Here is a 6,000-nt window from a genome sequence, read left to right on the forward strand (position 1 = left end):
GAAGGACTACCTTGGTTTGGCCAAGGAGTTCCAGGCCAAAAAGAAGGACGACGACAACGATGACGAAGCCAGAGGTCGCCGACCACCTAGGGACAACAACAACGCCTTCTAGGATCATGACAAGGTGGTCACCACTATCTCTAGGGGCCTTGCCGCCGCCGAGAGCAGAAGAGATCGAAAGCTCACCGCCCGCCGAGTGCTCGCCATCAACATAGAAGACGTCATCGCCAACCCTAGCTATCACCCTTGGTCTGAGGGCCCCATCACCTTCAGTAGGGCCGACCAGTGGGCAGACATCCCTTACACAGGGCGTTTCCCCCTCATCCTTGATGCCACTGTCAAGAAGGAACTCTTTAGGAAAGTACTCATCGACGGCGAAGCGCTCAGAACCTCCTCTTCGCCGGAGCCCTGAAGGAGCTGGGCCTTGGAATAGAAGACCTCACTCCCTCCAACTCCTCCTTCTGGGGTGTGGTACCTAGCAGGGCATGCAAACCACTAGGAGAGATGACTCTTCCAGTATAGTTTGGCACGGCTAGCAATTTTTACGTTGAGCACATCAACTTCTATGTCGCCGACTTCAACACCACCTACCACGCCATACTTGGTCGGCCAGCTCTGGCCAAGTTCATGTCCATACCACACTATGCCTATCTGGTACTAAAGATGCCTTCACCTGGTGGAGTTCTGGCTCTATGGGGCAACATCTCTTTCATATACGCCTACGAAATAGAGAGTCTTGCCCTTACCGAAGCCACTGACCTCTCCATCTAGATGGCTAGCATGGTCATCGACACCAAGACGGTGCCCGCCAATGGCCTGGAGATCCCAGCGCTGGAGCCTCCATGTGCATCCACCAAATCCAAAGAAACAAAGGAGGTCGGCCTCGGCCTCGATGACCCCAACAAGACTATCAAGATTGTGGCTCATCTCGACCCCAAATAGGAAAGCACGCTCATCTCCTTCCTACGTGCCAACGCTGATGTGTTTGTTGGAAACCTGCAGACATGTCATGGGTACCACAGGAGAAGATCGAGCACTCCTTGAATGCCTCGCCAACCGCCAAACCAATCAAGTAGAAACTCCGACGATTCGCTCCAGACAAGAAGGAGGCTATTAGGGTAGAAATAAAATGGCTCCTAGATGCCAGATTTATTAAAGAAGTGTATCATCCTGAGTGGTTAGCAAATCTAGTTCTAGTTCAAAATAAGAATAAAGAATAGAGAATGTGCGTTGATTACATTGATCTCAACAAACACTGCCCTAAAGACTCCTTTGGTCTGCCTCGGATAGATGAGGTTGTAGACTCCACCGCTGGCTACGAACTCCTCTCCTTCCTCGACTATTACTCCGGCTATCACCAGATATCTCTCAAAGAGGATGACCAGATCAAAACGTCATTCATCACGCCTTTCAATGCATATTGCTATACCACCATGTCCTTCGGACTCAAGAACGTCGGGGTGACCTATCAAAGGGCCATCTAGATGTGCCTCGATCAACAGATAGGCTACAACATCAAAGGTTACATCGACAATGTGGTCATCAAATCCAAGACCGTCGACAATCTTACCACCGACCTCAAAGAAACGTTCGCCAACCTGAAAAGATACCGATGGAAGTTGAATCCTTCAAAGTGCATCTTTAGAGTTCCATTTGGCATACTCCTGGGCTACATCATCAGTGCCCGTGGTATCGAACCCAACCCCGACAAGGTCTTCGCCATCACCAATATGAAACGGCCAGCCTGCGTAAAGGATATACAGAAGCTCACAGGGTGCATGGATGCTCTCAATCGCTTTATATCATGCCTCGGTGAGAAGGGACTACCGTTCTTCAAACTACTTAAGGCCTTCGAGCGCTTCTCCTGGTCAGAAGAGGCTGATACAGCTTTTGAGTAGCTCAAGTTGTTTCTAACGAAGCCTCAGATCATGATGGTGCCTCAACCATTGTCCACCAACATGCTATGGACTGGGGTACCATTGATATGGCCCTTCACATGTAGAAGCTTGAGATGGTTGATAGAGTCATCTAGCTTCTAAAATACAGCGCTCTTTGTTGTGAAGTTAAATTCTACCACCATAGAGTCATCTGCTACGATGTAGTAATCGGCAAACAAAACAACCACATTGATCTCCCCTCGTTCCGAGGTGGCCTCATAGTCAACCATCTCCTCATAGGGAACCTCAGGGACCTCCGTGCCAACCAGGGTAGCAACAGTAGTAGCAAAATCATCAGAGGACACCTCGAAGGCACCCGGGATAGTAGGAGTTGGCTTAGCCAACTCTAAAGTCGGCTTAGCCGACTCTGGGCTTCCCAAAGCAGCATCGGCAAGGGAAGTCAGCTTAGCTGACTCTGGCACATCCCGGGTAGCAGGGGCAGCCAAAGTCGACTTAGCTCACTGACTCAGCACATGAGTCAGCTTAGTCGACTCTGAAGTCGGCTAAGCCGTCTATCCAACAGCAGTAGCGGTGTTCTGGTCTTCCAAAAGATTTTCGACGTGTACAGGGTTAAGAATTTCAACCTCCGTCTTGGCAAGCTTCTCCCTCTTCTGTTGCTTATGTCGGGCACGCTACAACTTACGCCTTTGAGTTTTATTCAACCCACGAGGACACCATATGGGTTGCTGATACTTAGAATCTCCTTCGGAGCACTTCTTTTCTTCAATTCCAGCAACATCTTTGGGAGCTTCATCTTGCTTAGATACTATAATTTCTTCAATTACAATCGGCCCATCATGATTAATGATAGGAGCTTCCATGGAGCCAATTGTGACGGTCGATTGTGGCCTAGCTCTTGGTGGGAAACAACGGGAACCTCAACCTTCTTAGGCACATAGACTTGCTGCATTGGTGTCTTTCCTGATTCGTATGGAGTTAGAGTCCTGAAAATAATCACGCGATCTTGACTTGCACCACTAGAGCTCGACTGACCATTATTCAATCGGCTAAACATGGAGGTCCATCAGATTTGACCAGCAGAATCGGGGGACCCCAACGAGATACATGAGGAACAACTCTCTGAGACAGAGCTATTGGTTGCACCACCGCAAATTGCTTGATCTTGTCATCTTCCTGCTTAGCAGAGTAGACCCTCTTTCTTTGAATGGCCGATTCTGGGAATCAGCCTTTTGTTGGTTATACTTGGTCATGAGCCTATCAAAGGTGCATTGCTTCTTCACGAACTCTCCCTGGTTCTTCTTCTCATTGGTCTTCTAGGTGCCAATCTCCGATCGTTGAGGAAGAAATGTGCGCAAAGCATGAACACTGGAGGCGCCGAAGCTGTTGGAACTAGGGGAGTCAGCTAAGCTGGCTGGCGTAGTCGGCTCAGCCAACTTGGCGGAGGTGGTGGCAGCCGACTGGCCCTGTTGTGTGCTAGAGTTGGATTGGCCAACTGGTCGAGTCGGCCTAGCCGGCCTCTATTGTGCTGCCGTTGTTTCATACCACTGTTGCCTTCTTAAATATTATGTTGATCCAGCGGTGATCTTCAACTTGTTCTTGCCTTCATCATCCTTCTCAAGCACCACTTTGCGTCCTGAATTCGTTTCAACATTCGGTGCTACACGTGGTTCGCCAATAATCATGTTCTTGCCTTCGGCTTTATCGGCTTGCTCTGAACGAATCAAAACAGTGGGCGCCCCTGCTTCAACCATGTGCATGGAAAAAGGGGTCTTATCAACTTGCATTTTAGTAAGAATCAATCGTCCCTCATTAAGGGCCGATTGGACCTACCGACAAAAAACATTGCAATCATTAGTGGAATGAGAAAAAGAATTATAATATTTGCAATAAGCCCTTCTCTTTAACTCATCAGCTGAAGGCAATATATAATTGATTCTAATATAACCGAATTTCAACAATTCATCAAAGATTCGGTCACATTTAGAGAAATCAAAAGTAAATTTCATTTCCTCATTCTGATTTTTATGAATCGGCTTGAGAGGACAAGTAACCAATTTATTCTCTGCTGACCATTTAATTTCAGTAGCTAAACATTCTTTATTATCATCATCAGAATCATTGGAACAGTCATCAACAAAATGCACATTCTGACGATGAGATTTATAAGCATCACGAGACTCTTTAAGGCGTGATTCAATTGAAACGGCCTTTTGCATAAGTTGATTAACATTGTGAAACTCATAATGCTCAAGCTTTTCTCTAATACTAGAATGTAAACCTATAAAGCATAAATTAGTTAAATCTCTTTCAGAAATATTTAAATGGAAACATCGGTTGTTAATATCTCTAAATCATTTGAAATAATCATGGATGGACTCATCATGCCCTTGACGAACCGATGCAAGGTGAGACAATCTAGTTTCATGAGCATCGCTATAAAAGTGATTATGAAATTTCTCTTCTAATTCAGACCATAAACCAATAGAATAAGACAGTAATGAAGTAAACCATGCAAAAGCTATGTCAGTAAGAAATAAAGGAAAATTACAAACTTTCATAAAATCATAAGCACTAGCTTCATCCAATTGTGCAAGAAACATGCTAATATGCTCCATGGTCGATTTACTATCGTCACCACTAAATTTCTGAAAGTCAGGTACCCTCCACCATTCAGGTGCTTTCATGAAATCATAAGTAAAAAGGTACGACTTTTGATAAGTATTCCTACTAGATTTAAGTTGCACTCCTAAACTATTTTCAAGAGATTTAGCTAGTTCATCCTTAAACTGATTCAAAGCATCATCAAAATCGGTAGTAGGAGCATTAGGAATAACATTAAATGTAGGAATTTGACTAGGTGACTATGGTGGGGTTGGTAAAATATTATGCCCCACCGAAGCTCTATTTGTTGATGATCCATAATCGGTTCAAAGTGCTCGACCCAAACTTTGTGCACCAGTACCTGTACGTGTAGATGTGCTAGCACCAGGTTGACCGGCCTTATCGGTTTCAGATGCCGAAGGGGCCGATTGAAATTGGCTAGCGAAAGCATGAGAGGTTTGATTTTCATAAAAATTCAAAGGCATACCAAATTGAGGTTGTTGCACGGCACCCGATTGATCACAATCGGTTGTCTTGCCCTCTAACTTATCCATACGTGCTTGAAGTATATTAGAAAGATGCTGAAGATTATTATTATGCAATTTCTTTTCATCTATCAGCATCTGAGCAAAATTGGCATGAGTAGGATAAGCATCAGTATTTACCTCCTCATCATACTTAGCTTTTCCATCTCCCTTCTCCCTGGCGCCTGAAGATGTGGAAGTAGTAGCATCGCCATAGGCGGGTTCACGGAATTGAGTAACCTTGTCGTGTCGATTCTCGGTGCAGCTCTCCAAAAAAGCGTTGACATCGGCATCAAGCTTGGCTTGTGGCTTCTAGCGTAACTCATCTAGAAGCTCATCCATATTTTGAGGAAAGATCATGTTAGCCTCATTGAAGGGATGGTCTTGTCACCCATGTCGGTGGCAGTACCATCGTTGCCTCCCATGTTGCTAGTAGATTGATTCTTGATTCACTTTGCTCTCCCCAGTGGAGTCGCCAAAAGTATGTTGACGTTGAAGATGACCCCAAGCCAACACACCAGTAGGGCCTTGGACGCCCAAAGAGGCTTCACACAACCTGCAACGCAACAAGAACATAGCGTAATCGATCAAACCGATCTAGAGACCGATGCAGAGCCTGTTCTCGGCCGGAAAAGCTCCTGAACTTCTCCTGGGAAGACCCATCGGGGAGGAGCACGTGGAGGATCTCCTAGGACCAGCAAGGCCATCGAGGATGCCACTGAATCTCTACCAGGAAATTCAACGAACAGCAAGAGAGGTTGAGAGAGGGGAATTAGGGCAAAAGAAGTTGATAGATTGGTTTGTATGATGATTGGATAGATGGGAACTCAATCGGCCATGATCCTCTCGTATATATAGAGAGAGGTGGTCTTATCCCAGTAGGAAACCTCTCCAAGACTTAATCTCTAAGTTTCCCATGAGTTTGGAAGAGTTGAAATCGAGTTTGGACTCTCCCTGATTCGGACTGCGAAAATCAA

Source organism: Miscanthus floridulus, chromosome 14, assembly GCF_019320115.1.
Source record: "Miscanthus floridulus cultivar M001 chromosome 14, ASM1932011v1, whole genome shotgun sequence".
NCBI lineage: Eukaryota > Viridiplantae > Streptophyta > Magnoliopsida > Poales > Poaceae > Miscanthus > Miscanthus floridulus.